Below are 18759 nucleotides of genomic sequence, written 5' to 3' on the forward strand. Positions count from 1 at the left end.
AAACTCGAGAGAAGATTGTGTAACTGTGGAAATGGGGCTGGGGAAAAGGCTCAGTTTGTAAATTGCCTGCCTTGTGAACATAAGGTCTTAAGTTCCATCTCCATAGCAGGCATAGTGATGCACACCTGGACTCTCAGTGCTGGGGAGACAGAGATGAAGAACTTCTGGGACTTGGTGGCCAGCTAGCCACGCCTGACTGGGAAGCTCCCAGTCCCAGTGAGAGAGCCTCTAACTCAAAACTCAAGGTGGAGAAGTATGGAAGAAGATGCCTCTGTTTACTTCTGGCCTCTACATGCACACCCGTGCAGACACCTGTACACATACAAGCACACATACACACACACATATATACATATATACATACACATACACACACACACACACACACACACACACACACACACACACACACACACACATATCTCCCCACCCTGTTCAGGTGTGTTCATACAGAAAATATGGTGATCTGATATGCCAACTTACAGTGGCTCTGTTTTCATGTGTTGATCTGAGGAGAGAGTGTATTCTCTTCTCACCATCCTCCTCTCCCAGCAGCCCTGGTTGTGCTTTTCAATCTCTCCATAACTTTCTTGCTTCATCTGCAGAGCTTTGATTCTTTAAGGGTTTTGTGTTTGTACCATGTGATCCTCAGGGATCGGGTCGATGGGAAACAGGTTAACAGGAAATCAGAAAATTGAAAGCTGATGTCAGCAAATACACATTTCCATGGTGAGGTAGCTCTGTGAGGTTTGTTATGTGGCTCCCACAGACTATGCTGGATATGTCTGGGGAAGGAACTCAGCTGTCCTTCAGCAATGGGAAAATGAGGTGTAGGCTCAGGAGCTGGACTCAACACTGGAAGCTGAGAAGAAAAACAGTCCTGTGGATCTTGCCAGGTATAGATTTTGTTGTTGTTTGATTTGGTTTTCGTTTGTTTGTTTGTTTGAGTTTCGAAGATCTGCCTTAGTAAGTTTTTATGTCCATGGGAAGTTCTCTGTATGTCTTTTTGTCCAGACACTGAATACCTATGTGTGAACGTACACACATATGTACTTGTGTGTATATGCACACATGTGTATGAAAAATCAGTGGTCATGCTGGTTAGTGTTTTGCCAACTTGACACAAGCTAGGGCCATTTGAGAGTCTCAGTTGAGAAATGCCTACAGTAAATTGGCCTGTAGGTAAGTCTGTGGGACATTTTCTTAATTGATGATTGATGTGGAAGTGGTCAGTTCACCATGGGGTATGCTGTTTTTGGGCAGATGGTCCTGGGTTGTACATAATAGCAAACTAAACAAGCCATAGAATGGTCTCTGCTTCAGTTCCTGTCTCCAGGATCCTGCCTTAGTTCCTGCTTCAGTTTCCCTTGATGACAGACAGTGATGTGGAAGTGTAAGCCAAATAGACCCTTTCTCTTCAAGTTGCTTCTGGTCAAGGTCTTTCTCATGGCAACAGAAGCATAATTAGGACAGAGGTCAACCTTGGGTGTACTTCCTAAGACATTGTTTTTGTTATTTTTAGAAAGTTTTCATTGGCATAGAATCACATAGTTTAGGGTAGATGATGAGCTAGCCCAAGGGTCTGCTTGTCTTTGCCTTTTTATCTGAAAAGAAGCTGCTATCCCCTTTGAGTAGAGGAGCCAGTCAGAGACTGGATACAGTCATAACTGAGGAATATGATCTAGTGTTACCATCTGTTGGGCTTGTTGATGCTCAGTCTTCTGGGAATCTTCATGTTTTGACTTAATTTGTACAACTTATTCTAGATGTCTGTAAGGGTATTGTTGAAAGAGATTAGCATTGCAACCATTGGATTGAGCAACAATCACTCCCATCAGTGTGGGTGTATATCATGTACTCCACCAGGAATTTGGAGAGAATAAAGGGCTGGGAGAGTGGATTTGTTGTTTCTTCCCTAGCTAGGAAGTTCTTCCCTATTTGCTTGCCCTGAAACTTTGTCCAGTTCTAGAATGTTCACTCTCTGAGACTTATGTATGTTCCTCATTTTCTATGCTGTCCCTGTCTTGAGCCTTTGGCCTGAGGCCATGGTTTAGCCCACTAGCTCCCCTAGAGATTTCAGGTATCTTGTTTGTTTAGCCTTTTCTGTTTTGAGACAGTTTTATATATCCTGGTTTTGACCTGGTATTGAACTAGATACGTAGCTGTGGATGGCCATGAACTTCTGGTTCTGCTTCTACCTCCTGAGTATTGAGAATAAAAGCATGTGCCACTGTATCCAGTTAATGAAGTCACAGAGAGGAACCCTGGGCCTCCTGCATGCTAGGTAGGAACTCTTCCAAATGAGCTACATCACCAGAATCCAGGCCTTCTGACTCAGACTGAACCATATCACCACTTTCTTGAGTCTCCAGCTTATGTCTAGCCATCATAGGTCTTTCATCCTTATATAACCCAACCTCTATAATAAACCCTTTCTTATGCATCTATCTATATATCTATCTATATCTATCTATCTATCTATCTATCTATCTATCTACACCCATCCACCCACCCATCCACCCATTCATCCACCCACCCATCCATCCATCCATCTATCCATCCATCCATCCATCCATCTACCTATCTATCATCTGTCTATCTATCTATGTGAATAGCATCTACCTAGTATCTTTCTATATTCATCTACCTATGTCTTTTGCTTCACATTCTCTGAAGAAACTTGCCAATAAACCATAAATGTATATCTCTCTTGTAATGTCTCCCCCTCCTGCCTTTTAATAAAACAATAACCCAGAAAGTCAAGGTTCAGCTTCATTCAATTCTTATGTTGACTATTCAGAAAGCACTGGCTATGTGCAGACAGTCCTCACAGATGGCAAGGAAGGTTTGGCCTTGTGACCTCAAAAGAAAAATATTGGGGCATTCTTTTTAACAGAAGTTGGCAAGTGAGATTTGGTTTGGAATGTTTGATGCTAAGATCAAATAACTCTACCTGCTGAATAAATAAGACTGTGCTCAGGTCCTGCATTCAGGATATCCTATTGTGATCAGTGAAGGGCAGAAGGGTTGAGAAGTGGTAGTTCTTTCTGGGCTGCCAAGTGACTGTGGTCTTATCACCTCATCCCAAATTTGTAATACCTCAGAGTATGAGTTTAGTCAGAACAAGATACTGCATATCTTACCAGGGTGCCTGGAAAGCTCCGAAACCTGGGTTGACCAACAAAACATGAGGCAAAGTGTGTGGATGATAGAGTCCTTAAGTGGAAAGAGCCACCACCCATGTGTTTGCTTTCCTGATCCTTGGACAAGATTCCTGACAGAAGTCACTCAAGGGATGAAGGGATCATCTTGGTTTACAGTTTGAGAGTGCAGTCCACCATGGTGGGAAGGCAGGGCAACAGGATCACAGGACAGTGACTGCTGCAACCATAGTCACGAAGCAGAGCCATATAGTGCTCATCTCATTTTCTCCCTTTTCTTTAGTTATATTCAATCACCCACAGCCTTCCACTTCACCTTCTCTGTAGACATTACTAATAGACCACAAGCATCATGTATTTCCCTTGTAATTTCTCCCCCACCTTTTTCTCCCATAAAACAATGATCCAGAAAGTCATGTTAGGACCCCAGCCCATGGGATTGCGCCAAGCACATTCAGGATGGGTCTTCCCACCTCAATTAAACCTCTCTGGAAATATCTCACAGATATTCCTGAAGTGTGTTTCCTGGGTGGTTCTAAACTATGCCATGGTGGCAAGAACAACGATCACAGCACATAGTTAGTTTGCTGGTGTACTACTACTGCAGTCTAGAGCTCAAAGAACAAAGTTAAGTTTCTCCATTCTGGAGGCTACAGGTTCAAATTCAAGGTGTCATGGGAGCTGGTTCTGAGCGCTCCTGGCGTGTTTGTGGCTTCCTTCTCTCCAAGTCTTCATGTAATCTTTTATCTCTGAGTCTGAATTCTCCTGTTTCTCTCTTTTAATAAGGAGACTGGCTAGATGAGGACAAATTCTAATGACTGAATTTTGCCTTACTTGTCAAATTAAAGATGACGTCTCCTTAATAGGCACAGTAGAATATGTGTATAAGTCTATCCAGAGGCAAGGTTTGGTTGTGGGTTGGGGGCCAGTCTGAGCTGCTAGTGAGACCCTATCCCAAAACAAACAACAAACAAGCAAACAAAGGTGACTCCTAGATAGGCTCATATTCTAAAGTTTTAAAGCGATTTATTTATTTTTAATTTTATGTCTGTGTTTTGTCTGCATGTACACATATATGCACCGCGTGTGCCTGGTGCCTGAGGACTTGAAAAGAGGGTGTTAGATCCCCTGGAACTGCAGTTCTGGGTAGTTGTTCACCATGGTGCAAATGGGGGGAGCTGAACCTAGGTGCTCTGCAAGAGCAACAAATGCTCTCAATACTCAAGTATTTCTTTCATCTCTCCAGGCCTTACAGTCACATATTCTGAGAGACAGGAAACAAAATTGTACTGGCTGATTGTGTGTGTCAACTTGACACAAACTGGAGTTATCACAGAGAAAGGAGCCTCCCTTAATTAGTGATCAAGCAGGGAGGGCCCAGTCCATTGTGGGTGGTGCCATTCCTGGGCTGATAGTCCTGGATTCTATTTTAAAAAAGCAAGCTGAGCAAGCCAGGGGAAACAAGCCAGTAAGCAGATCTTTCCATTGTCTCTGCATCAGCTTCTGCCTCCATGTTCCTGCCCCATGTGAGTTTCTGTTCTGACTTCCTCTCGTGATGAACAGCAATGTGGAAGTGTAAGCTGAATAAACACTTTGCTCCCCAACTTGCTTCTTGGTCATGATGTTTTATGCAAGAATACAAATGAGACAACAATTCTGCCCTTGACATCTTGTCTGATGTGATGGCTAGAGCAGCTGCAGCCACCACATCACAGCCCAAGGATGAGTTTCAAACAGTTTAACAGAAGAGAGGGTGAAGAAGAATGAAGGTCCAGAACCTGAAACCTGAAGTCCCTGAGCTTTTTTCCTCTTCTATAGAGAACAACAAACTTGTTTGTTAATAAATCTGAGCTGGGGTTCTCAAAGATCCTGATGAGAGAGATGGGACCCATTAGTTGTAAAAATCCTAAGCAGTTGGCCCTTGCAGGGCTCCTCTGAGAGAAGAAAGAGCACGCTGGCTTTCTCATCTCAGACATACCCTGTTGCCAATGACACATGAACTCTGGTTGTCCTGCCTCTACTTTCTGTTTGCTGAGATCATTATGCATCTCCATGCCAGGTTACATGATCCTGCAGATCAAACCATAGACTCCCTGCATGCAAAGCTAATGCTCTACCAAAGGAGCTAAAGCCTTCCCTAACTTCAGAAAACGTAAGAACATTTGAAAACCTCCACCCAACCTGGACTCTCCATCTTTGCTTTCAGCCACAGGCTCGTTCCCCAGTAATAACCTTACAGCATGAGAACTCTATTGCACTGTACAGTTCTCCTGTATTCTGTACAAGCTGAACTGAATTGTTCCTCTCCTCTTCCTCATGAGCCAGGCACTGTGCTAATAGTGAGGCATAGTAGCATCCTCAAAATGCACAAGTTTTGGTCATTGTCAATATATACCACATGGCCAGTGCTCTGTGACAAAAATCCAAAGCACTTGGTGGCATTAGCCACCTTACTACTTGAGGTCTGAGACAGAGCATTGCAAATTTAGGGCCTGCCTGCATACGTAGATTAAGGATCCCCCATCTCTCTCTCTCTCTATCTCTCTCTCTCTCTCTCTCTCTCTCTCTCTCTCTCTCTCTCTCTCTCTCACACACACACACACACACACACACACACACACACACACACACGCTCACTCCACACACATACCACACATCGAGCACACAGACTCACACACCCATTTATATGCATAGCATACAAACACAATGCACACACATATTTTTAAGGGCTGGAGATAGAGTTCAGTGGTAGAACATGGTCCTAACATGCATGAAGCCCCATTTCTGCTATGGAGAGAAAAAAGTAAAGGGTGGGAAATGAGGTGGGAGAGACAAAATATTTGAGGGATAGAGGAGGGAAGGAATGAAAAAAGAATGGGAAGAAGAGCATATAGACACATGGGTTGTATCTGGGGTTAGTGTAGCTGGTCCCTCCTCCTCAATATCCCACCCAAATTCTGCTCATGGGAACAGGGAGGGGGGCTCAAGCTCTCCAAGGAGCAGACTGCACATACATCATGTTACACCCACTCATCAACACTCTGTGGCTCAGCACTTGAGGAGGTGCCTTTAAGAAGAAAGTGATGGAGGCTTGTTTGACAACCTTGTACACCTGCAGCCTGGGGCTGGAAGAGCCTGTGTAGCTGAGACTGTCCTAGGTGTAGAATCTCATTATCCCCCAGTGAATCCCAGCTGAGCTCTTCTCCAAGGCTGTCACAGCCATTGCAGCTCTGGATGTCTGTGATACCCAGCCAGCAAGGAAATCCCCTGGCTGAATCAACTGAGTCCAGGGTAGAGCATGTATCTGGCTGAAAGTCCCAACTCAGAACTTGGACTCTGGGTTTTATTTTAATATGACATATTTTTTTCCAGATGTATGATAATATTGTCTGGGCTGCCAAGAAACTCTTTCAATTTAACACTGAGTATTCAAACAGCTATAGGACCATAATATACTGCACAGATGTCAAGAAAATGTGATCCATTGGCCAAGTCAATGTAGACATGGCTCCCAACAGGCATGCCAGACACACCCAGCATCTCTCCAGATTTTCATCCCAGGGTGCTGAAGTCTTGACTTATGATTACATATCATGATCTATCCCCATGTCTGTGATCATCTCTGAAGCATGTCATCCATGCCCATAGCCAAGCTCAGCTCTGTTTCATAGGCTGGATACTCATGGGTTGCTAGACCAAAAGAGCTACTCTGAGAGCAGATAGTTATACTGGTGCAAGTTTGCTTTATAATAGTGAAATGCTGTTATTCTGTTGACTGGTTGTCTTTATTGATCTTGTACCATCTCTGCATAGTACATGTGCACATGGTTCTTGTGCAACCTCTTTAGAGGCAGGCAGGACTTATATGTCACTTCAAAAGCTCAGAAGATGGGCTGAAGAGATGGCTACATGAGTAAAGTAAATGCAGCACAAATATGAAGAACTCAGATCAGAGTCCAGAATTTGAATAGAAAGTTCTGGAATTCCCAGCTTGATGCTGGGCATGGCAGTGCATGTCTATAATCCTAACACTGGGGTAGCAGAGACAGGAGAACCCCTACAGCTTGCCAGTAAGCTATGTAAGCCAAGTTGATGAACTCCAGGCCAGTGAAAGACCTGTCTCCTAAAACAAACTAGAAAGCAATAGAGAAAGATACCCAACATTAACCTTTGTTCTCTACTGTTGTCCACACAAATTAAAATGTACACACATGCCTACAAAACACACATACACATAATGTAAGTATATCTATATTAAACAATTGAGAGATATGGCTTGGCTAAACCTCTAGTGGGAGGTTATGGTGGGTTGAATAAGAAAAACACCCCCTAGGCTTATATATTGGATACTTAGGGTGTGGCATTAGGAGATGGGGCCTTGTTGGACTGGGTGTGGCCTTGTTGGAGGGAGTGTGTCTCTAGGGGTGAGCTTTGAGATTTCAAATGCTCAAGCCAGGCTCAATATCACCCCCTCTTTCCTCTTCCTGCCAAGATGTAGACCTCCAGCACCATGTCTAGTACCATGCTTCCCTCTGTGACAGTAATGAACTAAGCCTCTGAATGTAAGCCAGCCTCAATTAAATGCTCTCTTTTGTAAGAGTTGCCTTGGTCATGGCATCTCGTCACAGCAATAGAACACTGACTGTGACCAAGGTAAATGGAGCGGGCAGAGAGTTCCAACTCTGGCTATGCCTGTGGAATTGGTATATGCCTGTACTTGAGATATCAGAAAAGCTGCATGCATGTTATGGCAGTCAGTATGCTTGCTTATGGACTGGATTGGACGACTGGATCCTTACAGGTATTTTTTGAGAAGTCAGACATACATGTGGACCTCAGGGCACTGACCTCAGCTGAGTGTTTTATTTCTCACCTTGAGGTGCTGATTTCAGAGTTTAAAACATGCTCTAAATATCACAAGAATATTCAAAATCAGCATTTAAAAATCTTTTTCTGTGGGGCCAGGAGATGTATCATGATTGAAGCTCTGAATTCCTGGCCCAGTATCTCATATACTGAGTGCGGGGCTGCATTTCTGTACCTTGCTGTAGAAGCAGGAGAGGCAGAGATTTAAAGTCACTCTCTATACAGACTCTGAGACTAGCCCAGTCTGTCAAAAAATAATTATCTTTTATGGAGCCCAGATGAAGTCCTGTTTTTATAAAGTAGGTCTTGTACCTTTCTCTGCTCTTCTCTGAACAAGATGCACTGGTGGCATCCTATAGGTGACAGCCAGAGCTATCCAATGGCAAGCTATAGCAACCCAGCTGTGGGTCTGGATCCTAGCACCCTATCCATCTCCTGAAATAGAAATGTGCTGTATGTATTATTTACTTTTTTCCCCTGCTATGGCAAAGTACCAGAAAAAAGCAACTTAAGGAAGGAAAGGTTTATTCCTGTTCAGAATTGAGAGTACAGCCCTCTGTGGTGGGGTGGGCCGTGCAGCAGGAGCACCAGGCAACTGGTCACATTGCACCTACAGTCGGGAGGCAGAGAGAAGATGGCTGGTGCTGTTTGCTTTTGCCTTCGCATGCACTCTAGGACCCCAGCCCAAGAATCTGCCTTCTCAGCAAACAGAGGGTGTTTCTTCAACCTTAATCAAGCCTCTCTGAAAATTGTCTTACAGAGAAGCCCACAGAAACGTCTCCACAGTGTTTCTAAATCCTTCTAAGTTAACAGCTGAGATTAAACCTTCACAGGTAGAAAATACTCCGTTTAGTAGCTCTGAAGAGCAACTCTGAAGTGTCTGTAGAAGAGAGACTCTCAAGGCATGTCGGGTGTGGTCTTGGGTGTGGGGAGGACCCAGGGACTCAGGCAGACACAGGGGTTGCTGTGATTTTATGGAGGAGAAAACAACGGACTTTTGGAAGCATTTCAAGTGATCTGTAAATCTTCTGAGTGACTGAAGTCACTCCTTTGTGCTGGGACTATGTGCCACCACTGGTTCAGGACACCTTAACTGACTTAAGTGATGAGAAGTCACCCACAGAATTAGAGGAGAGGCAGAATGGGGTAGCTCCTTCAGGATGGGGTAAAGGACTATAGATTTTGTCTCTCTTCTAATTCTGTGGGTGACTTCTCATCACGCACAGCGGTACCAGGGCAGACACTGTGGGCTGTCTGCTCACCGTCCATTATCACCAGTCTACAACCATTGGGGGAGATGCAGTGGAAAGTCAGCAAACACTGTGGCAAGCTTTAAGCTGCTGGTTACTCACTGACCTTCTAAATAGGCAAAACTAAAGTAAATCATATGTAGGCCTTTTGCTGTGGCAAGGAATAAATGCTCCACATCTAAGCCAAATTTATATCTAATTTATATCAATTTATAAGCCAATTCAATATCTAAGTTTGACTTATTGATTAAGTGGCTTGTACAACATACTGGGAATTATTTCTTGAAGGTATGGAGGCTGAGAAGCCCTAAATCAAGGTACATGTGTTTGGTGAGGGCCTGCCTCTTGCCTCATGGTCCCTACTGTGTTCTCACGTGCTGAAGGGTGCCTTGTTCTCTAAGGTAACCAACAGACTCATGAGGACCACACACCTGATCTTGTTCCCCCCCCAAAGTTCTTCTAATAAGACCACTCTGGGATTTTAGGATAACATGACTTTTGAAGAATGGAAAACCAACAATTTATAGACTTGTTTTCATAGAGTTGTGGGAGATATTCACGGGAGGAGACAGTGGCTGGGGAGATACTTCACAAGGGGAGACAGTCTCTAGCCACTGTCTCCCAAAAGTGGGTCCATTCTTAGAGATGTAGGACAGAAGTGGGGGCACAGGGGAATCCGTGGGGCTCCAGGAAGTAGCAGTTTTCCTTCTCCAGAACCATCCCTCTAGCCCACTGAGAAGTTGGCACCTCCTGGTGTCCCCCTTCTCCTTACATAGCCCTCTGCTGGGTAAGGAGTCAGTCAGTCAGCTGGGATGGAGGCTAAGGGGTCTTCTCAGGGATGGAGGCGGTGGAACTAACTCCCTCATTCGGCACTCAGCTTCCCTACCTTCACACAGGGCTGGGAGCAAGACTGTTTGCTGGCCTTGGCTCTCAGCCTCCTCTACAGCCCTCACCCTGGCTGTAGTCACTAGCTGTCTGCCCAGATGCTGGTCCTCACCCTGGTCTCTGAGCCAGTCCTGACTCCAGACAGGAGGGCTTCAGAACTTGGCATTCCGTCACCCTCATTACACAACGTCTTTGACCTTGGGCCACATCTGGTCCTGATAATTCTCTTTTTATTTGTTCCTGGAACTCCTTATGGTTTTGGATGTTGTCCACTTCCCTGGACAGAGTCCCTCTGGCCACTATAGCTGGTAGGACAATGTTCTGGAAGCATGAAGATTGCGTGAGTGGGTGGCTGGAGCCTTGTCCACATTGACCTGCTCTCCTGGAGTTTCTAAGTTGCTTCCTGCTGGGGCCTCTCTATTTCTCTTGTCCAAGTATTCAATTCTCTCTCTAGTACGAATAATTACAGTGTGAACATACCTCAAGACATGTTCCTTTGTTTATGTAATAACAGCCTGGAGTTAAGTTGTCCAGGCTGCCAGACAGCCTTCTGTCTTTCTCGAGCGAGATCCTCAGCCCTAGTCTGTTCCCTGGGAAGGAACAGCCAGTAACACCTTCATATTCTCTCCAGAAAGAAAGGAGTAGAAACCCAGAGGAGGCTTCCACACAGGCCCATCTTGGTTTTTTTCTACTCATGTCTTACTTACCCAGGTTTAGGCTGTGAGATTGTGGGAAGGCCCAGGTCCTCCCATTGAACTCTGAGCAGGTTTGGTGCCCTCTATCCGGGGAAGCAGAGGAGTCTGTGGTGGTCTGTGCCAACTTCTTGTGCTGTTTTGTTTTCTGCACAGATTTATGTAGCCCAGATTCGCTCTATAACCAATGATGGCCTGGGACTTCTTATTTTATTTTTATTTCATGTTCATTGGCATTTCGTCTGAATAGTATGTCTGTGTGAGAGTGTCAGGTCTTTTTGTGAGCTGCCCTGTGGGTGCTAGGAATTGAACTTGGATCCTCTGGCAGAACAATCACTGCTCTTAACAGCTGAACCATCTCAACAGCTGGCCTGGAACTTCTAATCCTACCGTCTGCTCCTGCTACCATGTTGCCTCCTCCAGTTCTGAGATTACAGGCATGTACTGTCCACTTATGCCATCCTGGAGATGGAACCCAAGCCTTCCTGTGTGCCAAGAAAGTATTCAGTTCACCAAGCCACATCCTTAGTGCTTTCTTCAGCAGCTTTTTTTTTTCCCATCTCCTGAGACAGATCTTGATCTCTGGCTGGGGGCCAACTTGCCTTTTCCCCATAAACTCTGAGCCTGTAGTAGCCTTCCCTATCTTTGTAGCCTTCTGGCTGTATAGGTAGGGCTCTGGGATGCCTCAGTGCCTGGCAAGAAATAATTGGGAACCAGTCCTAACCTAAGCTTCCTCTTCAATATCTGCTCAGCTGTCCTGGTGCCTTACACACATACTGAGGCATCTTTTGTGCACCCGTGCCTTATGTGTGTGTGTGTGTGCCTCCAGGCTATATGTCTTGCTGGGTCATTCTCTACTTTGGTTTCTAAGACAGGCTCTCTCACTGAACCTGAAGCTTATCAGGCTGCCTGGCCTATGGGCCATACCAGCCTCCACCTTCCAGTGATGGTGTTACAGATGTGTGTGGTTGTGCCTGGCTTTTCCCAAGGGTCCTAGGGATCCAAACCCAGTTTCTTACACTTGCACAATAAATATTTAGCTCATTGGATCAGTTATCTTTCTTGTTTCTGTAATAAAACAGCATGACCAAAGCAATTATGCAAGACAGAGTTTATTTTGGTTGAGTCTACCATGCCAGGGTTGGCTGGAGTAGGAAGCTGAAGGATGATATTAGCACAAAGGAGAGAGGGTGTCTCCATCCTCCCAGACCTGCTGCTGTTTCTTATCAGTTAGCATGTGCTAATACTTTAAGTCTTTCTAAGAGGTTAGAAATGGTCCTTATATACCTTTAGCATATGTGTGGTATAATCAGATAATGACAGGTGCATTGTTTAGCTACCTATAGTGAACACTGTACCTGCCCACCTCAAGTCTGTTCTCCTAGCAGTTTGTGGCCCAACGGAGGAAATATCTAGCTTCCTAGGAAATAAGATTCTGGTGTCACTTGTCCCTTCTCCCTGTTTCCTGATGCATGTCACTAGAGGCCTAGGCATAACTCCTAAGCTGTTTTGAGGTCTCACTTTTGAGGCAATGACTTGAGGACAGAGGAGTTGAGCAGCTTATGCTTGACATGACAGTGAGTATGCCCTGGTGCTGAGATATGAGCAGCTCCAGCAGGGAGATACTATGGAGTTTCCTGCTCTGCCCTCACTCTGGGACTTCTACCCCAGTGGTCACTTTGTATTCTCTGGTTCCCCCTGAATATTCTTTGAGATTCCTGAGAACCTCACACTAAATTCTTTTATAATGTACGCAACTAAGGTTGGAATTTGTTATCTCCAAAGAAGAACTGCTGAACTGTGGAGGTTGCCCTCTTGGTACAATGCAAGTATGAAAACCTAAGTTTGAATCCCAGAAACCAATGGAAGAGCTGGCATGGAAGTTTGGCTCAGAATCCCAGTACTACTGGGAAAATAGAGACAGGAGGAGTCTTAAGGCTCATGGATCAACCAGCCTGGTCCACTTGGTGAGCTCCAGCCCAGAGAGAGACCCGCCCCACTTCCAAAGAAAGAGACAGACAGACAGACAGAAATAAAAGGGTGGATAGTACCTGAGATTGACCTCAGGCCTACACATGCATACATATGTGTATACTTACATCTATTCACTCATGGACACACATATGTACACACACACACACACATACACACACACACACACACACACACACACACACACACACACACACCACATAGCCATGTTGATTTGGACTTCTTGTGTTGGGGATACTTTTCCTATAGTACTTTCCCTGAGAATTGCTTTCTTCCTTACCATGAGTCTCTATTTTTGCCTGAAGGAACAAAGGTAGCTAGTGATGTTGCTCAGTAGGAAAGCATCTGCCTAACATGTGCACAGACCACAAAATAATAATAATAATAATAATAATAGTAATAGGGATTGAGGAGATATCTCAGTTGGTAAAGTATTTGTCATTTAAGTATGAGAAGCTGTGAACATACCAAGAGACACACGCTGGACAGTACACAGAGTGAGAGAATTTGAAGTACTGAGTCCTCAATGGGAGGGATGCCTTCATTAAACCCCCTTCTCCTCTTATGGCTCAGGGATCTGTGATGAAGAGGATAAAGAAATATTGTAAGAGCCAAAGATGGTGGATAACAATGTCTTCTAAGACACAACAGGACTGGTACACGTGTGAACTCTGTCAGTACACAGAAGACCTGCATAGGTTCAAACCAAACAAAATCCCAGTACCTAGAAGGGAAAGTAGACACAAAGTCCCACCCTAAACTATATGAACTACATGTTTGAGTGTGTGTATCATTGGGCTATCTATCTATCTATCTATCTATCTATCTATCTATCTATCAATCTATCATCTATCTATCTATCTATCTATCTATCTATCTATCTATCTATCCATCTATCCTTCCATACATCTATCTTAGTTGGATTTGGTTTTGTTATTATTAATTAATTAATTAAAATTTGAAAGAGAAACAAAACATGGAGTGTTTGGGGCTGGGGAGGATCTGGGAGGGTCTGAGGGAAAAGAAAAATATGATTAAAATATTGTATGAAAAATTATCTTTCTTTTTTCTTCTTTTATTTCATTTTATATAATTTTCTTTCTTTTGTTATTTAAAAAATTATGCAACATATTTCATCATGTTTTTTTCTTTTTCCAACTCCTCCCAGATACTTCTCACTACCCTACCTACTCATCTTTGTTTACTTTTTCCAAAAAAAACCCACCTAAGAACACAAAAATGAAAATCAAAACAAACAAACAGAAAGAAACATGGCAACACATATCTGAACAAAACAAAATAAAACAAAAATCCTACAAAAAATGCAGAGTTCATTTTGTGTTGCAATCTACTCCCAGGCTTGGGGCCTGCCCTACAGAGAGATTGACATACCCAGTCACAGTCCATTGCAGAAATCTGCTTTTCCCTCAGCAAGTATCAGTTACAAATAGCTTTCTGGTGATGGGTGAGACTTTGTGTCCACTTACTCTTCCTGGTCTGGATTGTATCTGGTTTGAGCTTGTGCATGTCTGAGTATAGATTTTGATGTGTCTGGAAGATACTGTTTCCTCAGAGTTATCTACCACAACTGCCCTTACAAACCAGGTTCATGACCTTTCTAGTCTTAGGTTGTTGGCAACTTTAGCATTAAAAAAATGGAAAAGAAAATTTAAAAGCTGTACATGGTGACGCTCACTTGATACCTCTGTGCTGAGGAGATGCAGTTAAAAGGATTCCTAGGACTCACTGGCCAGTCAGTTTTAATGGCTAAAATCCAGTCAGGGCTCAATGAAATACCTTGTCTCAAATGATTGCACCTGCTTCAACCTGTGCATGCCCCCCCCCCCATGCACCTTGTTGTGTTTTATTAAAAAAAAAAAAAGGAAAAAAAAACCCCAGAAATATGTGAAGGCATGGTATGGTGCAGAGGAAGTGGGTGCCTCTGTTGGCCTATGCTGGGGCATTCCTTCCCTCTGTGGTACCAGCCACGTAGTATTAGAATAGCGTTTACTTAGGGCATGGGGAGGGGAGTTGAGAGGGTAGTGGAGACAGAGAAAGGCAGAAAGAGAGAGAAATGCGGAGGAGAGAGAGAGAGAGAGAGAGAGAGAGAGAGAGAGAGAGAGAGAGAGAGAGAGAGGGAGAGGGAGAGGGAGAGGGAGAGGGAGAGGGAGAGGGAGAGGGAGAGGGAGAGGGAGAGGGAGAGGGAGAGAGAGGGAGGGAGGGAGGAAGAGAGAAAGTATGAGAGAAGGGAGCATGAAACCCCTTTTATACTGAGTCAGGCACACCTGGGGTGGCGCTTGGAAGAAATGCTAACACACCTCTTCTCTAATAGTAATATGAGAAAACCAAGCAAAGGTAGAAAGGGAAACGTGAGGCAAGTGCCTGATTCTAGGGACAGGATTACATGGGTGATGGGGGAAGGGAGAGTAGAAAGGTAAAGAGTTAGGGGAGAGGTATGGAAGAGAGCCAGGCTGTGGGGGTGAAACCCACGGGCCAGACCGAAAAGTGTAGCTGGGTAGTCTGCTTCACGGAACTCTTAAATTCCAGGTCTCAGCAAGCAGATTTCAATAGTGGGATGGCCCCAGTGAGCCACCTGTGTGTCAGAGCAGAGCAGCCTGGCTGGTTTCAGAGTTCACAGAGCATCCTGAACAGCATTTTAGTCCAAAAGAAGGAGGTAACCACTTATAGTCACTATGTCACCAGAGCTGAATGACACTGTGCAGCTTTAGATCGGCTAGGATGTTGGCCTGTGTGGTGTGGACAAGACTGGGTGGATTTAAACCAAAAGTCAATGCACTTCCATGAAACACAAATCAGCCAGGTTTGTGGCATTCACAACACAGCACAAGATTGTGCACCTGTGTACATACTCAGGAATTTATACCTTGAAAGACTGTCTGTGGAGAGGAGGAACCCAAACATTGTTTGCATATAAAAAAGAATAAATACCTTAGTTAGTAACAGAAATGGAAAAGGAAAGATGAGGACAGATACCTAGTTTGGATTCTCTCTCTAATAAGCCTGGCATGAGGGAACAGTCCTGATTTTCTTGCAAGAATTAGCTTCTTAAGCTCTCATTGCCTAACCTGTCCCTTTATCCTGAGACATAGTTATTTACAAGAAGGCTTTGGTCCTGTAGCCTCACACCCTGCTGGATCCCTGCCTGATCCATGGCTTCTGTCAGCTTTGCTTATTTTTGCTGTGTTTTCCTAATGATGTCAAGAATATACAGTTGATTCTTAAATTTGTTTCTGGTAGATTTCTTTCTTTCTTTCTTTTTCTTTCTCTCTTTCTCCTCTCTCTTTCTTTCTTTCATTTTTTTTCTTTATAATTCTCTAGGTAGTCACGGAAAAGTAACTATCAAGACTGCGTGCATCACCACACACTGCATTTTATTTTAAAAGAGGAAATTTTTTTTTCTCTCTCTCTCTTCCTCTCCCTCTCTCCCTCCCTCTACCCCTCCCCCTCCCCTCCCCCCTCCCTAACTCAGCTTTGCTTTCCTTACAGGGAATTAAGGAATTGTTTCAGTGTAAATGTCGGTACTCAGATTCCCCATCCAGTGTGTCTGCAACAAGACCTGTCGTTTTCTGGGCATCTGTTCATTCTTGAATCAGAGCCTGCTTCTCGTGGGGATCATTTTCCTCTTGTCTGAAGTGAATCTTTTGACAGCTCATTGTTAAAGTGTAACTCACGGAGGCTGCCAGTTTCTAGTCTAGCACAGAGACTCTTAACCCTGGGTACCACATTGGTAACTCTGCGTTGTCCATAGCTAATCAGTCTACTTGATTTGTTGGACAAAGTCAAACGGAAGTCCAAGTCAATGACAGGTCGGAAATGAATGTGTTCACAAAACCCTGAAGCTGGCCGTTTGCTGAGGCAAGCCGTATACAGTGGCTGCTGGTTTCCTTGACAATGATGTGCTGGGACCAGCTCTTCCTTTTTGCTTTACCAGATAATTTTGGAATGTGGACAGACTGCCTATAAATGTCCATTTTGCTGGTCACTTTCTTCCATTTCTGAAGAATGTTTTCCACTGGTTTGCAGCTCCAGGACACTTTTGAGAATCCAGAGGTTGGTTCTTACTGGAGCCATCGTCTTTTATTGTTCTCAAGCTTTTCTCTTGATTTCACTTTTTCTACAGCTTGTGTGTGAAGGGAAGGCCAGAGTCCTTTCATTCTGCTTGGGACTTACCATACTCCTCACACCTGTAATTCTAGAAAGTGTTGGAACTATTGCTACTTCAAGGTTTCTTTCCCTACTTTCTCTTTCAGTGCACCAAATAAAGTGCATTATAGATATTTCAGTCTATGTTTTTTAATTCTTATTTTCTGTTTTACAATTAATCTGTGATATATTTTTGGTATGTCCCCAGAACCTTAGCATTTTAAGAATCCTAGCACTATATTTACAATTGTCTGATAACCCTAATATCACAGTCACTGTCTCTGTCTCTCTTCTTTATGAGTTCTGGTGATTGAATCATGTGGGGCAGGCTCACAGAGCACATGCCTTACCCCTCGAATATACATCTCATTGGCTTCATCTTGTTTCTAGTGAGAGATGGGGGGGGGGTGTCTCTCACTGACCTGGAGCATGCCGATAGCTGAGGCTAGCTTGCCAGTGAGCCCTAGGAATCCTTCTGCCCATACCTTCCCAGTTTTGGGAACGCATGAGGGTACTGCCATGCCTGGCTTTTTAAAAATGTGGGTTTTGGGGGAATTGAACTCCTGTCTTTAATTTGCAAGGTAAGCACTTTAATAACTGAGCTGCCTGTCTCCCCACCCCTGTGCACAGTGCCTGTCTATGGTACTGGCAGTGCAGTGAGGTTGTTTCAAAGCTTGACCACACACATGGGAGCAGTGACAGCTGTGATGTCACTAGACTATGGGACTTTTGCAGTCCCAACACAATCCTGAAGGTCCACCACCATATATGTGGTCTGTCATTGACTGAAATGTCAGGGACTCTTTTCTGCTATATACGTCTTTTACTGTCCCTAGATTGTACTTGTCATCAGGATCTTGTTTCTGGACCTAGAAATCCGAGGTCTCACTCAGCCCAGTGCACGGTTCCCTTCTCAGACACACAGGCGCCATCCAAACACCTTCTGATATCCTTGTTTTTAACTGCTGTGGCTTGCTGAATCAGAGCCACTGAATTTGAAACAAGTTCAATATCATTTCCTTCAAGGATTAATTCATCACCCTGGGCTTGAGAGACAGAACAAGCAACACCTGTCCTCATCCAAACCCTGAGGATGTATTTTTCACCCAAGAAATTTCGGATTTGAACCAAAGACCCATTCTCCTGAATAACGACATTGACGGAGAAGTGAGCATCCACAGACCTCATCCTGTAACGGAAGCCCAGTGGAACACCCTTGATTGATTATGTTCTGAACATGACTGCAGATGGTTCTCGCAGTGGCCAGCTCCTTTCTGTTACCCTACCATTTGTCAACATGGAGCCTTTTCTTTTTCTTTCGAAGAACACTCAGCTCTACATTGATGTGATTGAAGTCCCTCCACAGAGTTCCCCTGGGGCCCTTCACAATGACCGAGTGCCCCTTCAGAGTGATGTCGACATTTTCTGGAATGTCAACTGTCTGATTGCTGAGAATGGTCTTCATTCTCTCAGTAGATGGGGCAAAAAGAGCATCAGAGACTCTTGACTAATTCTACCCTCCACTCTCTCTGACATTCATGGTTTACAGAAGGCAAATAGCCCATCTTTGAAGCGTTTCACTCAGGGTCAGTGGAAAGCAAAGACAACTGGTGTAAGAGTTGGGAGAGACCATGATGCCTTATATTCTCTGTTGCTACAGCATGGCCCAGAATAAACTACGTGCTCTAAATCTTCGGGTTACATGAGTATGATGCACCAAGTATAGGAAATATTTTGAAAGACAATCAT

General features: G+C 44.2%; 1 pseudogene across 1 annotated transcript; it reads right to left on the bottom strand.

Moving 5' to 3' along the window:
• Positions 1-17895: 17895 nt before the first annotated feature.
• LOC308436299 (large ribosomal subunit protein uL6-like) lies at positions 17896-18475 on the bottom strand (annotated as a pseudogene). The gene has a single exon. The product of its transcript is annotated as a large ribosomal subunit protein uL6-like (transcript).
• Positions 18476-18759: the final 284 nt, after the last annotated feature.

The sequence above is a fragment of the Micromys minutus genome (assembly GCF_963924665.1).
Source record: "Micromys minutus genome assembly, chromosome: 24".
NCBI lineage: Eukaryota > Metazoa > Chordata > Mammalia > Rodentia > Muridae > Micromys > Micromys minutus.